This window comes from Stegostoma tigrinum, chromosome 30, assembly GCF_030684315.1.
Source record: "Stegostoma tigrinum isolate sSteTig4 chromosome 30, sSteTig4.hap1, whole genome shotgun sequence".
Taxonomy (NCBI): Eukaryota; Metazoa; Chordata; class Chondrichthyes; order Orectolobiformes; family Stegostomatidae; genus Stegostoma; species Stegostoma tigrinum.
In genome coordinates, this window is record NC_081383.1 from 6,411,100 (window position 1) to 6,419,896 (window position 8,797).

Genomic DNA, 8,797 nt, shown 5'->3' on the forward strand with positions numbered 1-8,797 from the left:
TGTGGTACTGAGCGAGACTCCCGGATGATATGTTGCCTCCTGGATGTAGGGTCAGGGATGTCTCAGATTGAGTCTACAGGATTCTTAAAGGGGAGGGAGAGCAGCCAGAAGTCATGGTACACATTGGTACCAATAACATAACTAGGAAAAGGGATAAGGACCTGAAAAGTGAATTTCAGGAGTTAGGTTGGAAGCTAAAAGGCAGGATGAGCAGAGTGCGACGGGCTAGTGGGGCTAGGAATAGAGAGTGAGTGCAGCTGAACACATGGCGACAGAGCTGGTGTAGGAGAGAGGGCTTCAGATATGTGAATCATTGGGATACCTTCTGGGGAAGGTGGGACTTGTACAAGGATGGGTCACACCTGAACTGGAAGGGCACCAATATCCTGGCCGGGAGGTTTGCTGGAGCTCTTTGTGAGGGTTTAAACCAGTTTGGCAGGGGGATGAGGACCAGAGCTACAGATCAGAGGGTGGGGTAGCCAGTGTACAGACAGAAAGAGCAAGCAGAGAGTCTGTGAGGAAGGATAGACAGTTGATAGGCAAAGTTGCAGTCAGTGCAACGGGTTGAAGTGTATCTACTTCAATGCAAGAAGCGTCAGGAATGAGGGTGATGAACGCAGAGCATGGATCAGTACTTGGAACTACGATATTGTGGCCATTAGAGAGATTTGGGTAACACAGGAGCAGGATTGCTTGTTGAATATACCATGGTTTAGATGTTTCATAAGAAGTGGGGAGGGAGGTAAGAGAGGTGGGTGAGTGGCATTGCTAAGCGTGATGGTATCACAGTTGCAAAAAGGGAGGTTATTGAGGAGGGTTTGTCTACTGAGTCGGTATGGGTGGAAGTCAGAAACAGGAAAGGAGCAGTCACTTTATTGGGAGTTTTCTATAGACCCCCCACTAGCAACAGAGACACTGAGGAACAGATTGGGAGCAGGTTTTGGAAAGGTGCAGAAGTAATGGGGTTGTTGTCATTGATGACTTCAACTTCCCAAATATCAACTGGAACCTTTTAAGTGCAAACAGGTTGAATGGAGCAGATTTTGCCAGGTGTGTCCAGGAAGGATTTCTGACTCAATACGTAGATAGGCCGACTAGAGGGGAGGCCACTTTGGGTTTGGTGCTTGGCAATGAACCAGGCCAGGTGTTAGATCTCTTGTTGGGAGAGCATTTCGGTGATAGTGATCACAACTCCCTGATCTTTACTATTCTCATGGAGATCGATAGGAGCAGACAATATGGGAAAGTATTTAACTGGGAGAGGGGAATTGCAATGCTATCAGGCAGAAACTGTGGAGCCTAAATTGGGAACAAATGTTCCCAGGAAAATGCACGATAGAAATGTGGAGGTTGTTTAGGGAGCAGTTGCTGTGAGTGCAGGATAGGTTTGTGGATGACAAGACACGTGGAACACATCGAGAGGAAGAACGAAGCTTACTTAAGGTTGAGGAAGCAAGGATCGGTCAGAACTCTAGAGGTCTACAAAGAAGCCAGGAAGGAACTGAAGAATGGACTTAGGAGAGCTAGAAGGGGGCATGAAAAAGCCTTGGTGGTTAGAATTAAGAAAAACCCCATGGCTTTCTATACTAATGTGAGGAACAAGAGGATGGCCAGAGTGAGGGTAGGGCTGATGAGGGATAGTGGAGGGAACTTGTGTGTGGAGTCAGAGGAGGTAGGGGAGGGCCTTAATGAATACTTTGCTTCAGTATTCACCAGTGAGAGGGACCTTGATGTTTGTGAGGACAACATGAAACAGGCAGAAATGTAAACAGGTTGATATTAGGAAGGAGGATGGGCCAGAAATTTTGAAAAATATGAGGATAGTTGAGTCCCCTAGGCCAGACAGGATATACCCGAGGATACTACAGGAAGCGAGGGAAGAGATCGCTGCCCCTTTGGCAATGATCTTTGCGTCCTTGCTGTCCACTGGAGTAGTACCAGATGATTGAAGGGTGGCAAATATCATTCCTTTGTTCAAGAAAGAGATTATGAATAACCTTAGGAATCACAGACCCATCAGTCTTACTTCTAGAACATAGAACAGTACAGCACAGAACAGGCCCTTCAGCCCACAATGTTGTGCCGACCATTGATCCTCATGCATGCACCCTCAAATTTCTGTGACCATATGTATGTCCAGCAGTCTCTTAAATGACCCCAATGACCTTGCTTCCACAACTGCTGCTGGCAACGCATTCCATGCTCTCACAACTCTTTGTGTAAAGAACCCGCCTCTGACATCCCCTCTATACTTTCCACCAACCAGCTTAAAACTATGACCCCTCGTGCTAGCCATTTCTGCCCTGGGAAATAGTCTCTGGCTATCAACTCTATCTATGCCTCTCATTATCTTGTATACCTCAATTAGGTCCCCTCTCCTCCTCCTTTTCTCCAATGAAAAGAGACCGAGCTCAGTCAACCTCTCTTCATAAGATAAGCCCTCCAGTCCAGGCAGCATCCTGGTAAACCTCCTCTGAACCCTCTCCAAAGCATCCACATCTTTCCTATAATACGGCGCCCAGAACTGGACGCAGTATTCCAAGTACGGTCTAACCAAAGTTTTATACAGCTGCAACAAGATCTCACGACTCTTAAACTCAATCCCCCTGTTAATGAAAGCCAAAACACCATATGCTTTCTTAACAACCCTGTCCACTTGGGTGGCCATTTTAAGGGATCTATGTATCTGCACACCAAGATCCCTCTGTTCCTCCACGCTGCCAAGAATCCTATCCTTAATCCTGTACTCAGCTTTCAAATTCGACCTTCCAAAATGCATCACCTCGCATTTATCCAGGTTTAACTCCATCTGCCACCTCTCAGCCCATCTCTGCATCCTGCCAATGTCCCGCTGCAGCCTACAACAGCCCTCTATACTGTCAACGACACCTCCAATCTTTGTGTCGTCTGCAAACTTGCTGACCCATCCTTCAATCCCCTCATCCAAGTTATTAATAAAAATTACAAACAGTAGAGGCCCAAGGACAGAGCCCTGTGGAACCCCACTCACCACTGACTTCCAGGCGGAATATTTTCCTTCTACTACACTCGCAAGTGGTAAAGTGGATAAATTATTGGAGTGGATTCTGACAGACAGTATTTATGGTTATTTGGGAAAATATGGTTTGATTAGGGGTGGTCATCATGGCTTTGTGAGGGGCAGGTCATGTCTCACAAGCCTTATTGAATTCTTTGAGGATGTGACAAAACACATTCATGAAGGTAGAGCAGTGGGTGTGGTGTATATGGACTTCAGCAAGGCATTTGATAAGGTTCCCCATGGTAGGCTCATTCAGAAAGTCAGGAGGCATAGGATCCAAGGAAATTTGGCTGTCTGGATACAGAATTGATGTTCCAGTAGAGGACAGAGTGTGGTATAGATGGAAACTATTCAGCCTGGAGCTCGGTGACCAGCGGTTTGCCACAGGGATCTGTTCTAGGAGCTCTGCTGTTTGTGATCTTTATAAGTGACTTGGATGAGGAAGTGGAAGGGTGGGCTACTACATTTGCCAATGACAAGAAGGTTGGTGGAGTTGCGGATAGTGTGGATGGCCGTTGTCGGTCGCAAAGGGACATTGACAGGACGCAGAGCTGGGAAAAGAAGCGGCAGATGGAATTCAACCCAGAAAAGTGTGAAGTGATTCATTTGGGAAGGTCGAATTTGAATGCAGAATACAGGGTTAATGGCACGATTCTTGGCAGTGTGGAAGAAGAGGGATCTTGGGGTCCACGTCCATAGTTCCCTCAAAATTGCCACTCAAGTTGATAGGGTTGTTAAGAAGGCATATGGTGTGTTGGCTGTCATTGGTGGGGGGATTGAGTTTAAGAACTACGAGGTTATACTGCAGCTATATAAAACCCCGATTAAATCACATTTGGAATATTGTGTTCAGTTTCGGTCGCCTCACTATAGGAAGGATGTGGAAGCTTTAGAGAAGATGCAGAGGAGATTTACCAGGATACTGCCTGGACTGGTGGGCAGGTCTTATGAGGAATGGTTGAAGGAGTTCTTATGAGGAAAGGTTGAAGGAGCTAGGGCTTTTCTGATTGGAGCAAAGAAGGATGAGAGGTGACTTGATAGAGGTTTACAAGATGATGCGAGGCATTGATAGAGTGGATAGTCAGAGACTTTTTCCCAGGGTGGAATTATTACGAGGGGACATAATTTTAAAGTGATTGGAGGAAGGTCTAGGGAGAGGTCAGAGGTAGGTTCTTCACACAGAGAGTGGTGGGTGCATGGAATGCGCTGCCAGCAGGGGTGGTGGAGTCAGATACATTAGGAACATTTAAGCGACTCTTGGAGAGGCACATGGATGATGGTAAAATGAAAGGTATGCAGGTTAATTTGATCGTAGAGTAGGATAATAGGTCAGCAAAACATCGTGGGCTAAAGGGTCTGTATGGTGCTGTTCTGTTCTATGTTCTGTGTTCTATCTCAGCACAGCCGCCTATTCCTTTCTCCCTGTGTACTTCTTCCTCAATTACTCCATGCAGTAATGAGTTCCTTTCTGGGAAGGGCATCTCAGTTGCATTCTGAGATAAAAATAGAAATTGCTGGAAAAGTTTAGCAAATCTGGCAATATCTGTGGAGAGAAATCAGAGATAACATTTCGAGTTGAGTGACCTTTCTTCAGAAGACCAGTTTTAACTTAGATAATGTGCCCAAGCCAGTTCACTGCATTACAGCCTGTGCCTAGTATACTTTTAGCAAGGCTTCCCTATTTTCTCTAGGGTGCATAATAAACCAGTTAGTTTAAAGCCAATAATGTTGACCTTACCAGTGATGTCCCATGAAAGAATTTTTAAAAAAGCATCATTTTAAAGACACCAATTGGGTTGGAGTTTTCACAGTGTCGTCTCAGAGAATCTTTGGGCTCTCACATCAAAAACCAAATCAGTTCCAGTGTAGAAGCAACGTGGGATTTCTCTGTAAGTGCAAATTTATAAATCTGTTGACGAATCTGTGAAACAAATTTTGGAGAAAAGACATACTTTAAATGCAGAAGTCGGATGAATAATGGAAAGAAAGGGGTTTGCCCACAAGACTCTAGAAGAGGATGAGAGGGATCTATTAGGATGATACCGGGATGTATGATTACATACGGAGGCCAGAGGAGCTGCAGTTATTCCACCGAGATCAGAAAGTGTTCAGGGGAGATTTAACAGAACTTCTCAAAATACTGAGGAATTTTGTAAAGTGAAGAGGGGGAGATTATTTCCATGGGCAGGTGTGTCCATAGCCAGAAGGCAAAGTCTAAAGGTAACTGATAAAACAATAAGGGGTGAGTCACAGACCTGATACAGAGCTGAAGGAGGCTTTTTGGCCCACTGGGTCATTACCAGCTCTCTGAACGAGTTTTATCACTTAGTGCCATTCTCTGGCCTTTCCCTGTAACCTTACACGTCATTTCTATTTCAATAGCCAGTCAGTGTCCTCTTGAATGCTTCATTTAAACTTGCTTCCATTAGACTTCCATGCTCTAACTACTTGCTATGGTAAAAAAGTATCTTCTCTCTTCATATTACTGCTTTTGCAAATATTTTTAAATCTCTGCCTCCTCATTCTCGATCTTTTTACAAGGGGAAGAAATTTCTCCACACCCACTCTGTCCTGCACTTTCAAGAATTGGAAAATTTCTTTCAAATCTCAACCTTCTCCTCCCCAAGGAAAACAGTCCCCAACTTCGCCGGTCTATCCTCATAACTGGGGTTTCTCATTCCTGGAATTATTCTGTTCAACCTCTTCTGCACTCAGTCCAATGTTTTCATATCTTTCCCAAAGTGTGGCAAACAGAACTATACTTAATACTTCAGCTAAGTCTAACTAGTGTCGAATACATGTTCAGAATAACTTCCCTGCTCCTATATTTCACGTCCCTACTCATACAGTTAGAGAGATATACAGCACAGAAACAGGCCCTTTGGCACAACTCATCCATGCTGACCAGATATCCTTAATGAATCTAGTACCATTTGCCAGCATTTGGACCAAATCCCTCTAAACCCTTCCTATTCACATACCCATCCAGGTGCCTTTTAATTGTTGTAATTGTACCGGCCTCCACCACTTCCTCTGGCAGCTCACTCCATTGAGGCACCACCCTCTGTGTGAAAAGGTTATCCCTCGGTTCCCTTTTTTAAGTCTTTCCACTTTCACCTTAAACCTATGCCCCTCTAGTTTTGGACTCCCCTACCATCGGGACAAGACCTTGTCAATTCACCCTATCCATATCCCTCATGATCTTCGAAACCTCTACAAGGTCACCCCTCAGCCTCTGACATTCCAGGGAAAATAGCCCCAGCCTATTCAGCCTTGTAAATCTTTGCTGACCCACTCATGAAGCTTAGAATAGTGTATGCTTTATCAACAACTCTCTTCACCTGTCCTCCCATCTTCAACTACTTATACCTATATCGTGTCTGCTTGGGTGTCCTCCAGTTGTTCTGGTTTCCTCTGACAGTCTAAAGATGTACAGGTTAAGTGGCTTGGCCGTGCTAAATAGCCCATAGTGTCCAGGGATAAGCAGGCTAGGTGCATTAGCCATGGGAATTGCAGGGGTTACAGGGTTAGGGTAGGGGATGGGTCTGGATGGGATGCTCTTCGGCGGATCAGTGCGGAGTTGATGGGCCAAATGGCCTGCTTCCACACTGTAATGATTCTATGGTTCTCTGATTCTATACCTTTACACCTCAAGTATCTCTGCTCAGACGTATCAATAACCAGGGTCATGGATTTAAGTTAAGGGTCAGGAGGTTTAGGGAAGATTTGAGGATTTTTTTTACCCTGAAAGGGATATCTGTAATTCTGCCAGAAAGGATAGCGGCAGTGGGGAACCCTCATTGAAGAAATATTTAGCTGAACACTTGAAACACTATAGCATATAGGGCCACAAAACAAGTGTTGGAAAATGGGATTACAGTAGAATAGAATCCACACAGTGTGGAAAAAAGCCTTTTGACCCAATGAGTCCACATCGACCCAGACACATCCCTCCACCCTATCCCTGTAACCTCTACCAAAACGAAAAATTTCTTCCTATCCACCCTATCAAAGCTCCTCATGATTTTGTACACCTCAATTAGGTTACCCCTCAACCTTCTCTGCTCTAAGGGAAGCAACCCCAGCCTGTCTCGTCTCTCTTCATAGTTGAAATGCTACAGCACGGGCAACATTCTGGCATAGGAGCGGAGGTACTTGGAGGTGTAAAGGTAAAGAATCAGAGAACCATAGAATCGTTACAACGTGGAAGCAGGCCACTTCGCCCATCAGTCCATACTGACCCTCCGAAAAGCATCCCACCCAGACCCACCCCCTACACTAACCCTGTAACCCCTGCATTTTCCATGGCTAATGCACCTAATCAACACATCCCTGAACACAATGGGTAACTTAGCACAGCCAAGTCACCTAACCTTGACATCTTTGGATGTTGACAACACAGTGAGAAGCTGGAGGAACACAGGAGGCCAAGCAGCATCAGGGCAGCGGGAGAGCTGACGTTTCGGGTTGGCACCCTTCTTCATGAGGGTCATTTTCTGAAGAAGGATCCAGACCCAAAACGTCAGCGTTCCTGCTCCCCTGATGCTGCCTGGCCTGCTGTGTTCCTCCAGCACCACACTGTGTTATCTCCGAATCCAGCATCGGCAGTTCTTACTGTCTTTTCGGATGTAGATAGCTGCTTGATGAACAGTGGGGAGATGATGAGCTGAAGGGCCTATTTCTATCCTGCAAAACTCTACATACACTCTTTGAAAGCACTGTCCTTTGTTTTACACTTTTTCTCCACATTCTTTCTATCAAAATATATGACTGCACACTTCTCCGCATTGAACTTTCTATGCCACCTATCTGCTCATTCCACCAACGTGTCAACGTCCATTCAACAATCTACACTGTGCTACTCACAGAAAAGTTAAGAAAGCTGTTTTTGCAGCAAGTTGGTGTGATTTGGAATGTGCTGCCTGAAAGGATGATTGAAACAGGCACAATGTAACTTTTATTACATTGCACCGCAGCACAGAAATTTAAACATTGCTAAAAAGTGACGCAAAGTCAAAGCAACTTATCTTGTTCATGCACGAGATGTGGGCGTCCTGAGCTGGGTCAGCATTTATTGCCCATCCCTGATTGTGCTGGAGAAGGTGGTGGTGAGCTCTCACTCTTGCACTCATTACAATAGGGGCTAAAGCTGGCACAGTGGCTGTGTTTAGCACTGCTGCTTCACAGCACCAGGGACCCAGATTCAACTCCACCCTGTGGTGGCTGTCTGTGTGGAGTTTGCACATTCTCTCTGTGTCTGTGTGGGGTTTCCCCCCACAATACGGTGTGCAGGTTAGGTGGATTGGCCGGGCTAAATTGTCCATAGCAGCCAGGAGTGTGCAGGCTGGATAGATTTTTCCTTGGGAAATGCAGTGTAACAGGGATGGGGTTTAAAGCTCTGTCAGTGTGGACCTGATGGTTTGAATGGCTACCATCTACACTGTGGGGATTGTATGGAAGATAAGCAAATCTTCTTTGCAGTGATAAAGAATGGAGATATGAAACAGAAATTCTTCTTTGCAATATAACAAAGTGTGAAGCTGTATGAACACAACAGGCCAAGCAGCATCTCAAGAGCACAAAAGCTGACATTCGGGCCTAGACCCTTCATCAGAAAAGGGGGATGGGGTGAGGGTTCTGAAATAAGTACAGAGAGAGGGGTAGGCGGACCAAAGATGGAAAGAAAGGAAGATAGGTGGAGAGGAGAGTATGGGTGGGGAGGTAGGGACGGGATAGGTCAGTTCAGGGAGGACGGAC